We start from the raw sequence: 17280 nt of genomic DNA on the forward strand, positions 1-17280 counted from the left end.
ATATACATCCATTCTGTGCAAACAGGGCAAACATGTACGTTGTACAAGTGTAAATCATTTATTTCAAATGGAATATATCATATTTAGCCACTATATAGAGCTAAGTATTATAGGAAATCCTTTTTAATACTTAGCTCCATATAATGGCCAAATGTGATATTTTCCATTTTAAATAAATTATTTACATTTGAACAGCACAAGATCAAAACAAATGGCAAAATCCCAGCTCATAGAGGCTCCAGGATACATGCATAGTCAATTGCAGGTGTGGATACAGTTCACCAAATAATGTCTATAAAATGAACACTCAGAATGCCACCAAGAAGTATTGATGATTGGAAGTGTGATGCATATTCACCATCAATGCATAGCAAAATGGCTCGTAGGTTCCTTACCAAAATACATATCCACAAGAATATATTGATGTATTCAGATATCCAATTTATTGAACACTTCAAAAACAAAAACATTATCTTTGTTCGAAATAACCTTGTTGAAACCTGGTAATCCAATGACAATTACATACTGTCCCTGTGACTCAGAGGTGTGCACTTAAGTCGCAATGATGAAACAAAGTAGTTGCCCCTTGTAAGGTGGCCAATCCTATGAAGGGACACCTGCTGGATATTATCCTCAAACTGGTGGCTCAGGGTCAAGAGCGGAAATCCAACTCTGATGGTACACTGACCGAGACTGCATCCTGGAATTATGAAAATGGAAAGTTGCGTTACTGCAAGTTGCATCACTGTTAGTGAAGTGCTGCCTACACTTTGGAAAATAACTGGGATAGCTGAAAGCATCTCAGATCACCAGTGTGATGCTTTTTGAGGAGTGGCCTCTTTGTTAGGTCAGCACATATAACCTATTTACAATTGTTGTTTGTCTTATTTGCATGAAATGAATGTACATGCACTTTCAACTGGTGATGGGAAATGGCTATGTGAATTCTTCATAAATCTACGCCATAGACCTGCAATGTGAGAAGGAGGAGAAAGGCACAACCATCATGTACTTCTACAAAGTAGGAAGCAGGACCTGTGTATGTAATGAGTGACTCTAGCTACACAGATAATTACAAAGTATTAATAGAAATAGAATGTTTAAACACATACAGATAATTATCTTCACATCAATCTTAATTCTTTTAAAATCTATTTAAAGCCCCACTTCAGTCTGCAGCCTGCTCCCACCCAGCTGACCAATCTAATTGCCCATTTTACTCACCTATATCTGCGGTCATGTTACATTCTGGTCACAAGTCTTCTCTCTTTTGTGTAGAGAAAAAGATGAGGTCCTTCTTTCTGTGTCCACGTGCCTGTGTGACATGAATATTTCACGTTAGCTGTACAGCAATGAGGTGCTCTCAGAATCTAAAAGAGGAATCTCAGCAGTGATGGAAACAATTGGGAACTGGCTGATGTGGCTACAGTTGCCATACTGGAGTGTGGTCTCCTCTACCTGGAGACCATCCTGGCAAGCAATCTGGACAGTGAACTTTGATGAATAAATGTTTGCTTCACAAGGTGTTAAAAGAACATGGTAGGGTGTGAGAAGGGGGATACGTTTTTCCAGAGGTGGGGTTTAGGCTACATCTCCCATGGACAAAACATGGTGGCTACCATTGTTGACTTAGTCAACCAACTTGAACCAAGTATAAGAAGTTTTAATTTCTTCATCATGTATTTCTTGAATGGGTGACTCACCAAGCACAGCAAAGTAAGTATCATTTGTGAAAATAGGCCAGCAACAGCAGTCCACATATATTTTTCTCATGACAGGTATACTTGAAACATGAGTTATGAGAAGGACTAACCTTTTGACACCTAACTTGACAAAGTGAAAGCTTCCAATGATTCTAAATGATCTGCTATGTTCATCCCACTGTATCCAGCATCCTAAAGGAACTGTTTGTATTAGAGCTCATAGGATTATAACAACCACCTTTTTTTTCTTTTAAATGCAGAAAGAGTGCAGTGGAAGATTTCAGAGCATTTAAAGCCTCTCTCAGCTCAAATTGCAGTCAGATATAAAGGAATGTCTGGTAGTTCCCACATGTATCATGTTACAAGGCTAATTTTCCACTTGTCCTTCCAATATTTTGTTCCATTATTTAGAGGCGTTAAAATATCAGTTATGACGTCCTGATGCACTCCTACAAATTAATGCTGACACTGCAGGGACAAAGGGCTGTACATGCCTCACTTTACCCATGGTATTACTTTGAAAAAATAATACATTTATTTGCATGTATATGGTAAATAAACAACATCATTTTTACACCTTGCTAGAAAAAAATGAATCTAATGCTAACAAAAAGCATAAAAACTAAGCACACAAATGTGTAATTGCAGATAATTAATCTCAGTTGATATTTTACCGGCTATAGTAAAAACTGTAGATCTAAAGGTTCAATAGTGAAAATGGCACACTGGTCTACATATACAGCCAGGTGCAGACTGACAACTCATGGGACCCCCGAGCAATAGGAGATCATGGGGCCCCATGTGTTACCACCCTCACTCAAGCCACACCTACACAAAGCTCATATTGCACTACCTACATTACATGCATTTGTGGCAGACACCCTCCATCCCAGCTGCACAGAAGGGCTCGACAGGAAACTGCGGAAGCTGTTTGACCGTCATGTTCAGGAATGAGCCAATGCCTGGTTCTTGTCTGCAACTTAGGCTCACAGAGATTCCCCTTGCCATTGCTGGGAAGCCAACAAACATATGACAGGTTCAAAGGTGGCAGCCATCTGTGAACCTGTCAGCTGCCCATATGCTTAGCTACCATGCTAATGCTAGATAAAGAGGTGCGGCACATGCAGCGTGCTGTTATATAAATTGGGCGTGGTTTTCAAGGGCTGTAGGTAGCACCTGCTGGCTTTGCAGTACAGTAAAGATGCCGATGATTGAGGGATTAAAGTTGTTGAAGATTTGTTACCTTCATGCATTCTAAGTATGAAGGTATAAAACCTTTTGTGTGTAGCAGCACCCCCAGCCCCCCATAATACTTACCTGAGCCCCATCTTGATCCAGCAATGTGCACGAGAGCAGTGGCTGTCCCAGGTCTCTTCCTCCTCATTGGCTGAAATAGCAGCGGGAGCCATTGGCTCCCTATACTGTCATTCACAGTCAGTGAGCCAATGAGGGGAGAGCAGGGGGCAGGGCCAAGCCGCATCTGTGTATGAATGGACACACAGACCAGTGGTTTGGGAACCCCCATAGCAAGCAGCTTTCTTTGGGGGCACTTGGCAGGAGGAAGGGGCCTGGATCACTGGCAGGGGACCCAAGAAGAGGATTGAGGCTGCTCTGTGCAAAATCACTGCACAGAGCAGGTAAGTATTACATGTATGTTTTTTTAAAGAAAAAGAAAATCTGCCTTTACAATCATTTTAATTGCTTTGTTTGGCCAAGACCCCCCCCCCCCCCCCCCCCCCCACACACACACACACACAATTTTTTTTACATAGAAACTTTACTGACAGCATGCATTTTTTACTGAGTTTCCGAATTGTGACAGTTTTTCCTATTGTAAACTAAAAAGTGAAGAGTGGGGTGGATGGATAGAGACAGAAGAGGACAGGGGGGAGGGGGAGGAGATATAGCAATAGGAGAGAGGGGGAAAATAGGAGAGAGATGGAGGAAGCGGAGGGGCAGAAGAAGGTGGGGAGAGGGTGGAGAGAGAGAGAGAGAGTGGGAGGTGAAAGAGGGGGGTGAGAGAGAGAGAGGTTGAGAGGAGTAAGATAGAGAGGAAGTGAAAGAGAAAGAGGGGGTGAGAAAGAGAGAGGGGGAGAGAGAGAGGGAGGGGATGAGAGGGAGGGAAGGGGTGAAGGGGGGTGAGAGAGAAAGGTGACAAGAGAGAGAGCGAGAGGGAGCAAGAGCGAGGAGGGTTGAGGGGGGCATGAGAGGTGGGGATGAAAGAGAAAGACAGGGGCGAGAGAGGTCAGAGAGAGGGAAGGTGAGAGAGAAAAAGACAAAGGGATGAGAGAGAGGGGAAGGCGAGAGAGAGAGGGGGGGCAAGAGAGAGGGGATGAGAGAGAAGAGGGGACAAGACAGAGAGGGGGCTAGAGAGAGGGGAGTCAGAGAGAAAGGGGGGTGAGAGAGAGTAGAGAGGTGAGAGAGAGCAGGGAGTGAGAGAGAGGGGATAGCGAGAGAGAGAAGGGGCAAGAGAGAGGGGGGTGAAAGTAGGGAGAGAGAGAGGGAGGTGAGGGGGGGTGGGGGAAAGGGGGGTGAGACAGAGGGAGAGGGGGACAAGAGAGGGGGTATCAAAGAGAGAGTAGGGTGAGAGAGAGAGAGGGTTCAGAGAGAGGGTGAAAGAGGGGGGACTGAGAGAGAGATGGACTGAGAAAGATGGAGAGAGAGAGAGAGGCGAGAGGGGGGTGAGAGAAAGAGAGGGGGTGAGAGAGGGGGTGAAAGAGAGAGGGAGCAAGAGAGAGAGAGGAGGGTGAGAGAGGGGGTGAGAGAGAGAGGAGGGGGGTGGGGGGTTGAGGCAGAGGGACAGAGGTGAGAGAGAGAGGGAGGTGAGGGGGGCGAGATAGAGAGGAGGCTGAGGGGGTTTGTTCAGTATGTCTGCTACTCATAACTATGGCCCCAGGCTGCTCTCACGTAGTCTCAGGCAGGATCTAGAGCTCCTGTGTTAAATATGCCGCCTCCATAGCCCCTTTCACAGCAGTGTGTGCACTGTACAGTGGTCCAATGTTCTTTTATGCGCTTGATTTGCACTCAGAATAAAAGGTTGTCCTCCATCCACAGACAGGATCATCTCCGAATCATCCCAGCTGGGGACACAACACAATAAAAAAGGAAGATCAGGGCTGCAGAGCCAGGGCAGTGATTGATCGTGGTGTCCGGGCTGCAGAGGAGGGGATGGGGCTTGCCATGCACGGCTTTCTCGGAGGTGTTCCCTGTTCTGTGGCCGGACATCGGGCTGTCTGTGCTGTCTGCTCTTGGCTGTCTCCATTCTGTCCTCAGGTTAAGGGATCTGTATGTGTGGGGACCATCACATCACTGATCTTTGAGGACTGACAGGAAACTGCTGAAGAGAGCACCATGTACAGAGACCGCTGTATGATTCATGCTCTGCAAGAAGTAGAGGGGGAGTGACAGTGCCCCTAATGGGGCCCCTACTGGCCCGGGCCCTTGGGCAGTGCCTGACTGCCCGTATGGTCAGTCCGCCCCTGTATAATAATATCTATCAATCAAAATAAACATTTTGGAAACTTTAGGAGTAAATGTGTTTTATTTATAAAAAATCATTAGGTTGGAGGGGGTTGATATTTGATAACACACATAGGATTTCCTGTCCAATAGTCCCGTAGAAAGACAATGCCATGGTCAGTTTTAAGCCTCCATTGAACTGCCTTTGTGTAAGGCCAATGGATGGAAAATTGATTTGATAGAACAGAAAAAGTGGTCATACAAATTTAATTTTAAGATACAAATAAACCCCTACCAAAGGACTACATCAGATCAGATTTTACAATTACCATAATTAGCTAAACCTGCTATAGACTAGGCCACTCCTAGCTAATGTGAAGTGTTGGGCAGCTTAGTCTGTTGTAGGGTAATTACCTTATCCCTTTAAAACGTAACACATATTAATTATACAGGTTCTGTGGCTGATTAAGGTGGTCATTAAACTCACTTAGTGCCTTATCTGCATTAAATTAGCCTCAGAACCTGTGTACTTAATACACTGCTCAAAAAATTAAAGAAACACTTAAGAGTATAGCATCAAGTCAATTACATTTCTGGGATAGTGATCTGGTCAGTTAAGTAACAGAGGGGGTTGTTAATCAGTTTCAGCTGCTTTGGTGTTAATGAAATTAACAACAGGTGCACTAGATGGGCAACAATGAGATGACCCCCAAAACAGGAATGGTTTTACAGGTGGAGGCCACTGACATTTTTATCCCTACTCATCTTTTCTGTTTTTCACTAGTTTTGCATTTGGCTAGGGTCAGTTTCACTATTGGTAGCATGAGGTGATACCTGGACCCTACAGACAAGCAGCCCAACTCCTCCAGAATGGCACATCAATACGTGCCATTGCCAGAAGGTTTGCTGTGTCTAGCAGCACAGTCTGAAGAGCATGGAGGAGATTCCAGGAGACAGGCAGTTACTCTGGAAAGGGCCGTAGAAGGACCAATCAGTAGGAACGGTATCTGCTCCTTTGTGCAAGGATGAACAGGATGAGCACTGCCAGAGCCCTAAAAAATGACCTCCAGCAGGCCACTGGTGTGAATGTCTCTGACCAAACAATCAGAAACAGATTTTATGAGGGTGGCCTGAGAGCCTGACGTCCTCTAGTGGGCCCTGTGCTCACTGCCCGGCACCATAGAACGCAATTGGCATTTGCCATTGAACACCAGAATATACAGGTCCGCCACTGGCACCCTGTGCTTTTCACAGATGAAAGAATCTGGAGAAACCGTGGAGAACATTATGCTGCCTGTAACATCGTTCAGCATGACCGGTTTGGTGGTGGGTCAGTGAAGGTCTGGGGAGGCATAACCATGGAGGGACGCACAGACCTCTGCAGGCTAGACAATGAAACCCTGACTGCCATTAGGTATCGGGATGAAATCCTTACACCCATTGTCAGACCCTACGGTGGTGCAGTGGGTTCCTCCTGGTGCACGACAATGCCGGCCTCATGTGGTGAGAGTATGCAGGCAGTTCCAGGAGGATGAAGGAATTGATACCATTGAATGGCCCCCACGCTCGCCTGACCTAAATCCAATAGAACACCTCTGGGATATCATGTTTCGGTTCATCCGATGCCGCCAGGTTGCACCTCAGACTGTCCAGGAGCTCAGTAGTGCCCTGGTCCAGATCTGAGAGGAAATACCCTAGGACACCATCTGTTGTCTCATTAGGAGCATGCCCTGACATTGTCAGGCATGCATACAAGTACCTGGGGGCCATACAAACTACTGAGTACCATTTTGAGTTGCTGCAATGAAACTTCAGCAAAAAAGACAGCCTGCTGCATCATTTTTTCACTTTGATTTTTGGGGTGTCTTTGAATTCAGTCCTCTGTAGATTGATCATTTTCATTTCCATCAAACAATGGGGCATCCTTACGTTCCTACCCCTTACCCTATCCATATCAGTATACAGTAGATATCTAGCATGATATTTTTCTCCATTTAGATCTGATGTGTTTTCAGTGTGTTCCTTTAATTTTTTTGAGCAGTGTATGTGTTCGGGTTTAAAGGGATGAGGTGGCAACCCCAGTCTGTTGTTTGATAAGCCTAAATTGGAAGCTTTAAAAAGACCCTGTCACCAGACCAATCATTTCAATAAAAATCTTACCATTTGTTCCCACTGCTGTCAATCACAGCCAGTGAGGAAAGCGCAGGGGAGGGGACGAGATGCAGCTCTGTGTGTCTAATGGATTGATAGAGTAGGCCTCCGGAGCAAGCATAGTAAAATAATATGTAAACAGCGCAAGTCAACCTCCTCACCATATAAACAAAATTCTTCTATAAATCAAAAAAATATTGATAAATTAAATAATGATATTAGTTTCCAAAAAAAATATATAAATTGCATGCAGAAAAAATATAAAATTAAATAAGCATGCATGGGTCTCCCCATAGCAAGCGGCTTGGTCAAGGGTTGGAGCCATCAGTGGCGGAGGGGGACCTGAGAAGAGAAGGATTGGGGCTGTTCTGTGCAAAACCACTGTACAGAGCAGGTAAGCATGACATGTTTGTTATTTAAAAATAAAACTTTAATATCACTTTAAAAACTAAAGACTTACAAAAGGAAATGGTCATAGACTGTGCTAAAAGAGCAGGGGCGGACTGACAACTCATGGGGCCCCCGGGCAATAGGGGATCATGGGGCCCCTTTGTCCCTGCCCAAACTCAAAAAAGCCTATGAAAAAGGTACCAGGGGCATCTCATGGGGCCCCCTACTGACCCCTGGCCCTCGGGCAGTGCCCGAGTTTTCAAATGGTCAGTCCGCCCCTGTACAAGAGTTGTTGGAGACTGGAGTTAAGCTGTCAGGGACTTGTTATATGAAACTGCTAGCTATCACAGTTATTACAGACCCATTACAAATCAAAACTCTCGCTGCTGACTGCAGGGTCTGAGGGCTGCACTGCAAACACTAAACGGCCACCTGTGGCCCTTAGGCTGTAGGTTGGGTATCAGGACTCTATAATATTCTTTTTTGCTCCTCCCGTAGCTGGTACATTAAAGTGTATGTAGGGTGATGAGAGGAGGGGCATAGGAGCTGGACCAAGTAATTAGACAGCCTCAGAAGGGCGGGGAGGGGCTTTGCTATGCAATTGCAGTAGACAGCTTTTTTTTAACAAGCACATTTCAAGTAAATATAAAAAAAAGTATTGAATAGAAAAACACTGCATGTAAGAATTTATAGCACTAGCTTTTGTGCCTTTTACATGTAATTTCTTTGAGGTTGGTGACAAGGTCTCTCTTAAAAAAACTGTCACCAGGAAATTAAATACAAACTAAGCCCCAACTACATATGGGCACCCTTTGTTGCACATCTGTCCATTGCCCTGAGCACCACCCAGTACTTCCAGGCATTTGGCATGTACTTGTACCCCTAGGCCTACCACAATGCAGTGCTTGGTGCCTGAGCTGCAAAAGGCCAGGTCATTGGCAGTCATAGTAGTATGCAAATGCTGACTTTCAGAAAAATGTAACATTTCCAAAGGCTCTTTATAGTGGCAGCTTCACATTTGGGTGGGGGTAGTGGGATAAGGTGCTAATGAGCTCAAAACTAGTTAGAGAACCAAAGGGGCTCATTTGTATGTAACTTCCAGGCATCAAGTCTGCTTTAACTAGGCCATATAAATCAGGGAACAATAAAATGCTGCATACAGAATCCAACCACCTTTAGATATCTGTATGACCAGCTTCCTGTATAAACATGAACATTTGGTTCAGTCAAGCACTTGTGTTTATGCCTTAAAAGAAAATAATAGAAAACAGACATTTTTTCTGACTCATGTGTATGATTTTTTCCCCTTTAGAATTATTTTCCATTAGTGTCAATGGACACAAAGGATGAATGAAATTGGAAATTGGTAAAAACTGGGAAACTCAACAATATTTTGTCATTTTGGCAAAATATATTTTTTAAAGGTTATAAGGTACTTTTGGCTTTAAATGACTCCTGAGGTTACAGATGTTCCTTATAACTGATGTTCTAAAAATAAATCCCTTGTTAAACTCATCATTTATGTTTGTTTTTTTTCACACAAAAAAAAAAGACGTTAAAAAAGTAAAATAAAAAAAAATTAAGGTACAATACACAAACAACAATCAAATACACAAATAAATTAAATAAACTAAACTACTCCAAATACACCAACAAAATCATGCCTTCTAAATGAAGAAAAAAAAAAAGAATGCATTATATAAAAATGAAAATTTATACATAAGAAAATTTGCCTAAGCTGTTTAGTAAATTGAGAGCTTCTGCTTCAGCAAAGTTTTGCAGCAAAATCAATTTTGCCAAAATTAAATAGTCAATCGGTCCATCCATAAAGACCAGCTCACACCACAAAAAACACGCACCGGAAGAGTTTTTGCTTACAGTTCACACCACACTCCATTCTGGTGCATTTTTTTTGCCGTGTTCCAGTACAGTTGTGTGCAGAAAAAAAATCAGCATGTTCTACTTTTTTTCTGCACCAGAACACACTGGAAATGACTGCACTAGTGTGAACTAGGGCCATAGGAATACATAGAAAACACTGTGCATGTATTTTTAATGCAGAAAATAAAGATCACTGGAATGTATCTGGTGTGAACCAGCCGTAATGGACACCCATAGGCAGCAGATTATTTCCCTATGGGGGAGATTTACTAAATTTGGTACAGCTGTGCATAGATACCAATCAGCTTGTTCAATTAAGCTTTGACAATAAAACCTAGAAGCTGATTGGTTACTGTGCACACGTGCACCTGATTCTGTGTTGACCGACTTTAGGAAATCTCCTCCTATCTTGCCAGATGGATACCTTGATAATGAACAATAGCAAGGCTATATTACATAAATGTCAATATTTTATTTTCTGCAGCATTGATTCTTTTATATATATTTTATGATTATTATTTTCTGCTTCTTCACATAAAATAGGATAATTATACTGAAGTGATAAGTTGTATTTCGCTGGTATTTTAACCTCCCTGGCGGTATGATTATTTCAGATTTTTGGTGCTGAAAGCGGTACCATTTTTTTGCATGGAAATATGTATTTTTTTTATTGTAGGCTGTAATTTTTAGGAAAAACTCACTGAAATCTGTCCGAACAAGAGTCTAGTAAACATCCCGGGTATGATAAAATTTGAAATACAAAATCATAAATTATAATTTAATAAATAATCATAAAAATAATATAAAAATAATAAAAAATTTAATTCAATAATATAATCAAACCAAAAACACTGAAATGTGAAATAGAGCGCCAAGTTCGCACATTGCTGAGCTCAGTCGCAAAATCGTTTTCAGTTTCTGATGACGAATTTCCCCCACGAATCATTATCACTCAATTCTGTAAGTGGTTCTGATTTACTATCGCTGTTCTCTAGCTGATCTAAACCGCTTTTGACCTAAAGGGACACTTTTTGGACGCCATGGACATTTCTCAGTTTCCAGGCAGAAAGAACAGACAAAATGCAGGCAGGGCGCCGGACAAAGCACTAGGGACAATATGTATGTGAAATAGGTTGAAACAGCAATGTTTTACTGTGTAAAATGAAAAAAAAAAAAAATGACATTTTTTAAAATTTTTAAATTTCCCGCCGGCGGCGGCGGCGCCCGTACGTCCCGACGTCACAGGGACAGGACACAGAAGCCGGATGCCGGCATCGGCCGGAGGAGATGGCCGGGGACGCTGCAGGGGACACATCGTGGGAGCGCAGGGTAAGGTAAGTGAAGAACACATGCCGGAGCAGTGCTGCATGGTAAGCCCGAGTGTAGCTCGGGGTTACCGCTTTTGGTACTGAAATGTTACCCCGAGCTACACTCGGGAATACCGCCAGGGAGGTTAAGTCTTCCATGTTACGGACATGCACAGACATAGATTGTCCTGTTATTAGCAGGCAAATTATACCCTTTGCAAATCAGTGAATACCTGAAGGGAGAGTAGTGAACGAATTCTTTAAAGGGAAAGTATAGGGCATTTTCTGTAGCCACTTTAAGTTATTATTGTTGTGTTTTATCTAAGTAAATGTTGGTGTGACAATTTCACATGCCTGCTCTCTGTATTTGTAGATTAGCGGCTAGTGGTAGGAAAGATTATCTACTGCAATGATTCTGCCTAACAACGGTTGAGATAAGGTCAGCCACATAGGGAGTGCATTGTTTTCAATGAGTTGTTTGACTCATATTACCTGGATTATGCATCACATGCATGTTGGAGCCCCAAAGCCATAGAACAGCCAAGGGAAGCTCTCATAATATTTGCAGTAAGCATACAGTGCTCCCGAAATGTGCAAAACTATCATAGTGGACATAGAGCTAATTCATTTAATGTGGTTTTCAAAGAAGCAGTCTGAACGTACACCATCCATGTGCTGGGTTAAGTAAAACAAAAATGGGAATTTCTCAAATGTTTTGAGGGATATCATGCATAGCCTTGCATTGTGAGAAGGAACAGCAAAGAACAGCTTGTAATGCAGGAATCACAGTGTATGTAACCCTAACAACAAAATGGTATTATTTACTCTTTTATGACCTATGCAATCTGCCTCTGCTGCACTGAAATTTCAAGTAGTGTTGTCAACCATACCTCATTTATTTATTTATTATAGGTAGCTATATAGCACCATCAATTTACGCAGTGCTTTACATATTTATTATGTATTCACATCAGTCCCTAACCCTCAAGGGGCGTACTGTCTAAAGTCCCTAACTCACATTCATACGTACACATATTAGGGCCATTTTAGAGAGGATCCAATTAACCTACCAGCATGTCTTTCATCGATTGGGGCTACAGAACACCTCCTCTTATATTATGGAGATGAAGAGAGGGGAAAATATGAGCATCTGAGAGTGACAATGCTGCTTCTCTGTACAGTACAGTGAGTGAGCGTTGTCACCCTGCAGGGCGTATGTAATGGCCTGATCACCAGGTGAGAATAAAGGAAAAAAAGACTGAAAAAGCTACAACATCTAAGGTCTTCTAAATTGCAGTTTATTAAATGTGTGAGGTTTTTTTGAATACACTTATCCAAGTACATAATGACTAAGTATGGCTGTTTCCAAGTACCTATAACATTACAAACTACACATTGATTAAAAAATAGAAACAATGACAAAATTATTTACATCATGACAATCTATTTGACATTTACAGCATTGAGTTGCAAATGTTTTGGTAGTCTGATTTTTGGGACATTTTGGTGCATTGGCAGCCCATTGATTTAGACAATAGTGGTGTGAACCTCCTGTGCTCCCAAGTGTTTCAACTATATAAAAAACCAGGAGAAGCTGCTAACATTAAATCATATACCAGTGATTGTGATAAATAGATACAATAAAGAATGTAGCGCTACTCCTTTAGGTACATACACACACATATATATAATACATTAATTAGTGATGTGTAAACTCAAAATTCCATCAAATTAAATAAAAAAAATATTTATGTGATAGTGATATCAATTAAAATAAATTAGTGCCCATTACTCATTAGATCTACAAAGTTAAATCAGGTAACTTAAAATATGTGAAAAAACATTTTCGTATATATATATATATATATATATATATATATATATACTTCTGTGAATATAAAACCACACGTGCCTCTCGTGTAGTGAAAAAAACACAATATAACAGTAAATAGAACAGTGCTCTCAAAGTCCAATGAATGCTGATAGTGACCAAAGAATAAAAAACACTCGTGCTTCCAATAACTACTGATGGTGATTGGTGACCATAAATTAACAGGAACTCGTGTAGATATTTGGGTGCATGTGAATATGACAATCCGACCACCATCTGGATAAGCCTCTCAAATCATCACTTCGACCCTTGCGGATCAAAGCGCTTTAGTGGATCCCCCTCACGGATCCTCCAAGATAGCTATCATTCCAAATGTTGCTCCTTGTCGCACCCACATCTCTCAGAAATTAGTACTCCACCAATGGCTCCTCTCCAGGCAAGTTGCAGCATCAATCTCTCAAATAAGACATAAAATAGATCCTCCCATAGTGCAGTATATTTTATTTATGAAGTAGGGACAGATAACAAAAACTTCCTCACTCACGTGGCAGCCGTATCCAATTCAAAACCTCATGCTTTTGGATGAGGGTATGTATGTATGGGTGTACAGCTGGGTGTACAGGTGTACCAAGATGGCCGCCACGCCGGAAATACGTCACCATGTCAGGCCTCATGGAGCCCTCTACTGACCCCGGGCCCTCGGGCATTGCCCGAGTTTCCAAATGGTCAGTCCGCCCCTGCTTTTAAGATGGTAATAAAATCCTCCGTCTCAGCGGACACCAGTCAACTCCAACGCATGTAACACTTGCATGTATTTAATATATGTATCCATTAAATGGGAGGAGGAACGGACTAAGGAGATATCGCGAGGTCTGGATGTGTGGAGATGTCATATTATTAACACGCAGTTTCTACATGCGTTGGAGGTGAGAGTTCTGTGAGTATGGAGTGGCACTGTTATTAGCATGAAAATTCACATTCACCATGGAATTGTAGTTACGGTATCAGATCATGTGATATTTGGAAACTTATGAACTCATTTATTGAAAGCACTTTAGTATCTTTATTCACATTATTCAATAATTTATATTTCAGATCATGTGATATTTGGAAACTTATGAACTCATTTATTGAAAGCACTTTAGTATCTTTATTCACATTATTCATTAATTTATATTTATGGTCTGTGCTGTTGGTCATTTATTCACATTATGATTATGAGCACAGTTTATCCACCTGTATTGTTTATTAGTACTGATTGATGTACATTAGCAGCGCTACATCACCTTTAATTCATTTATTTATTAAAGCATGAGAAATGTCAATAAAAGTAAATCTAGCACATGTGCCAAATGTATTAAAGAATACCTGTCACTGCCAAGCTTTCACAAGGGATATTGGTCATCCTTTTTGGTAGCAATAAAGTTCAATTAAAAAAAATAAAAATTGTTAATAAAAATTAAAATAAAATAAATCATAATATTTAAAAAAAATTAAACACCACATGTCTCCATACTCATGAGTAAATGTGAACATAGGACCAGCTTGCATATGTAAATGATAAGTGCACCATACATGTGAGGTATTGCTGTGAGCATTAGAGTGAGAGCAATAATTCTAGAACCAGAGATCATGTTTAGCTCTAAACTGGTAACCTATAAAGGCTTTTAAGGCATTGCCTATGGAGATTTTTTTGGTACTATAGTTTGTTGCCATTTCACGAGTGTGCAAAATTTTAAATCTTGACATGTTTGGTATCTATTTACTTGACACAACATCTTCTTACATTAAAAAAATGGGTATTATATTGTGTTTGTGTGCAGTAAAATGCATTTAAGTGTATTTTCCCCTGAAAACTTGCATTTGATAAACGGTTGCACAGATATCGTTAGACATAAATAACTTGTAACAAACACCATTTTATTCTCCAGGGCCTCTGCTTTCTGAAAATATATGAAGTAATTTGCTGGCAAAAAATGCTGATTTTAACATGTATGTGAGAAATGTCAGAATTGTCACGATTGCTTTCTGCGAAATGCAAAGAACAAACTTATCATAGGATTAAATAGAGAGTGTACTGTGCATCTGCAGGCCCTACCTAGCTTAGAAGATTTTAACAGGGGCTTGTCATCAGCTTTGTGAGTGATATCTCTGGATAAGGGACAAGACTTGTGGGGGGGGCAATATAAGGCAATATAAGTGTTAACCGAATAGGCTTTCAGGCATATAAGTGTTAACCGAATAGGCTTTAGGCAGCTGTATAGATGCCATGCATCTATACACCTGCCTAAAGCCTCACAGTAGTGACAACCACTGCTACACTGGTGACAAGGTGACAACCACTGCTACACTGTATGCCAAGAAGTGAGTGCTGACACCCTGAAGAAAGCAAGTGCTATCAAAGAAAGTTCAAATGGTTTATTTTATTAATTAAGACAGAGGGAAAATATAAAGCTAATAGGGTTACTGGGTGCTTGTGCATCAATATTTTGAAAAATATGCATTGGGGGCGATCCAGTTGCATATGTTTTCCATGGAAAGTGATTGATTCTCCACCAGTGAATGTCTGTGAAAATCATATTCTATGCTATGTAAACAAACTTCCAAATTAACACTTAACAGTAATAATAAAAACAACAATTACAACAGCACCATATAGCTAAAAATTATATTTCACCATACAAAATACAAAAAATTCTGGGATGAAAACTTCAGATGAAAATGTTAAGAGAAGATAATAATATATTCATTTGAATAAAAAAACAAGAACGGATTCTTGGTGGTAGCCACAGTGCTTAATGGTTAAACTCAAGAGTTCTAAAATGCGTGTAGTTAGAATGTTAAGATTCCAAGGCTTTTAACCTCTTAAATCCGAGGATTACAACTGACAAATCTACTGGATTAAAAGGATTCATAAGTGACCCTAAGATCAGACCACTACTTGTGTCATAATTATCTATTTCTGATGTTATATTATGTTATGAGCTGACGTTATTAAATTGTGGGCTTTAATTCGGCCGTCATCCAGCCTTTTCTACAGACTGTGTTAAAACCAAAATTCCCTTGATCTTAGCAGACACCTACCTTGTGTGTGAACAGCTGTGAGATGAAGACCATTCATTCCCCTGAACTGGTTAAATCCGTCGTCCCCTCTGACTCAGCCGTTACTCTTGCCAATTTGTGTTCAACTGGCCATGGAGCCTTTCAGATGTTTATTGTGGGTTCCCAGTAACTGAGCGAGAGCACCACAAATCACAGTAATTTGGACTTAAACCAAGAGTGCTGATCACAGAGCCAATGATCTCCCTTTCATAGCAAAATGGTGAGGGGTAATATGTACAAGTAAGTCTGTTCCAAGGACAGAGTTAGAGCAGAAATATTCAGATACTACAGAAGGAGAGTGGACGGATTAGAAAAATGATTAATAGGAATCAGTCTTACAAGCTGCCTTGACACACACCAGGTCTTCTGTTAAAGCCGAGCTTGGAATTTAAAATAAATCTGCTCTTTTTGTTTATAGAAATATATAATCTGCAATTGCTGGCCTCCATTGAAAATGCTAGCTACCTGGCCATGATGCTGACCATCTAGCTTTAGTGATAAATTTAGTATGCAGATCAAGAACATCAGGGGATAGTTGAAATTCCTTTTTTGCTTATCCACTTGTCCTGGGTTGTTGATTCAAAAAACTGAAATCGGTGCTTCACCATGACAGCCAGGTAACTAATAGCATTCTCAGAAGGAGGCTGACAGTGGCTACTCATTACCATTTCACCTATCGACTTCTATTTATTAAAAGCCAATACTCTGTTCTTGAGTGTTCCTCTAATCAACAGCCTGTAGTACCATACTTGTAGTAGATTGTTAAGATAGTAAGCAATATGAAGGGGGGTCCCGACCCCGTGACATCACTGCCCTAAAAAAAGGAAGCACAATGCTTCTCTATAAGGTTCTACCCAAGTGAGCGTAGACTCTGCTAATGAACTGACGGACCCCATTACTACTTTACTGCACTCAGTTCATGTAGAAACTCATAACTTCTATTTCTTCTGAAAAAAGCTCATCGTCACTGCTAACATACCATTATAACATTCACTCTATATATCAAGCACTGGGAATGTATACATGTACTGTTATTGGGGTATTTGATAGAATATAACATGTCAAAGAGTAAATAAGCATTGGTCATTATAAAGAAACATATATTCTAAAGGATATCTCAAGGTAAAAAATGAGTCTCTGAAATTAAAATGGTTTCCAAGAATCATTGCAATTTTGATAAAATTAGAAAGTCCACTATGGAACTCCCGCCAAATAGCAAAAATCACAGGTGAAATACATTTATTAGATCTACTTTTAATGCCAAAGCATTTGTAATTAAGATTAGGTAGTCTTGGGATTCCAGCCTATTTGGTGACCTCACTTTTCTCTATTACAGATACACAATGGGATTGATTAACTAAAACTAGAGAGTGCAAAATCTAGTGCAGCTTTGCATGGTAGCCAATCAGCTTCTAGCTTCAGCTTGTTCAATTAAGCATTGACAATAAAACCTGGA

General features: G+C 40.9%; 1 long non-coding RNA gene across 1 annotated transcript; it reads right to left on the reverse strand.

Moving 5' to 3' along the window:
* Positions 1 to 453: 453 nt before the first annotated feature.
* On the reverse strand, positions 454 to 15938 carry LOC149437103 (uncharacterized). Its single transcript, XR_016308187.1, has 3 exons — positions 15807 to 15938; positions 1225 to 1315; positions 454 to 700 (listed from the first exon to the last, which is right to left on the reverse strand). It is a non-coding gene; the product is annotated as an uncharacterized LOC149437103 (long non-coding RNA).
* Positions 15939 to 17280: the final 1342 nt, after the last annotated feature.

This window comes from Staurois parvus, unplaced genomic scaffold (assembly GCF_062004578.1).
Source record: "Staurois parvus isolate SC_StPar_1 unplaced genomic scaffold, SC_StPar_1.0 ptg001316l, whole genome shotgun sequence".
NCBI lineage: Eukaryota > Metazoa > Chordata > Amphibia > Anura > Ranidae > Staurois > Staurois parvus.